At 51.8% G+C, this 1,026-nt stretch overlaps 1 protein-coding gene across 1 annotated transcript in view; it reads right to left on the bottom strand.

Annotated features, from left to right (window-relative positions):
• Positions 1–1,026, bottom strand: part of ITIH5 (inter-alpha-trypsin inhibitor heavy chain family member 5) — a 78,155-nt gene that overhangs the window by 18,010 nt on the left and 59,119 nt on the right. The gene's annotated exons all lie outside the window — the stretch shown is intronic.

Here is a 1,026-nt window from a genome sequence, read left to right as displayed (position 1 = left end):
AGCCTTGCTGGGTCAGACAAGAAGTCAATCTAGTCCAGCATCCTAGGAACATTAGAAGAGCCCTGCTGGATCAAACCAGTGGTCCATCTAGTCCAGCATCCTAAGAACATAAGAAGAGCCCTGCTGGATCAGACCAGTGGTCCATCTAGTCCAGCATCCTAAGAACATAAGAAGAGCCCTGCTGGATCAGACCAGTGGTCCATCTAGTCCAGCATCCTAAGAACATAAGAAGAACCCTGCTGGATCAGAGCAGTGGTCCATCCAGTCCAGCATCCTAAGAACATAAGAAGAGCCCTGCTGGATCAGACCAGTGGTCCATCTAGTCCAGCATCCTAAGAACATAAGAAGAACCCTGCTGGATCAGAGCAGTGGTCCATCCAGTCCAGCATCCTAAGAACATAAGAAGAGCCCTGCTGGATCAGACCAGTGGTCCATCTAGTCCAGCATCCTAAGAACATAAGAAGAACCCTGCTGGATCAGAGCAGTGGTCCATCCAGTCCAGCATCCTAAGAACATAAGAAGAGCCCTGCCAGAACAGACCAGTGGTCCATCTTGCTGTGGCCGTCACTACATCCTCTGGCAGCAAATCCCACATTTTAATCCCCTGGAATTACAGCTCACCTCCAGACTATAGAGATCAGCTCCCCTGGAGAAAACGGATGCTTTGGAGCATGGGCTCTGTGGGAATGGCCCCCCGCTGAGGTCCCTGTCCTCCTCGGGCTCCACTCCACCTCAAACCCCCAGGATTTCCTACTCTGTTTCTAGTAACCCAATCCCATCCTCCTCCACTGGAGGCCAGGGGGTACATGGCAACCCTAGCCTGTGCTCTAATGTTCTTCAACATGATCAGGGGTCATTTAGTAGAAAAAGGGGTGCAGGCGCTCATTAGCATAACTTATTTGCATATGCCACGCCCCCTGACATCACCGGAAGTGTGTCAGAAGGCAACATCCACCGCTCAGGCTCCACTGGACTGTTTTGGATTGCTAGCTATTGGGGGGGGGGAACGTGCAGATCTGTCCTTGC

Source organism: Gekko japonicus, unplaced genomic scaffold, assembly GCF_001447785.1.
Source record: "Gekko japonicus isolate JY-2015 unplaced genomic scaffold, Gekko_japonicus_V1.1 scaffold3155, whole genome shotgun sequence".
NCBI lineage: Eukaryota > Metazoa > Chordata > Lepidosauria > Squamata > Gekkonidae > Gekko > Gekko japonicus.
Note: the sequence above shows the minus strand (reverse complement) of the source record. Positions and strands in the feature narration are given on the sequence as shown.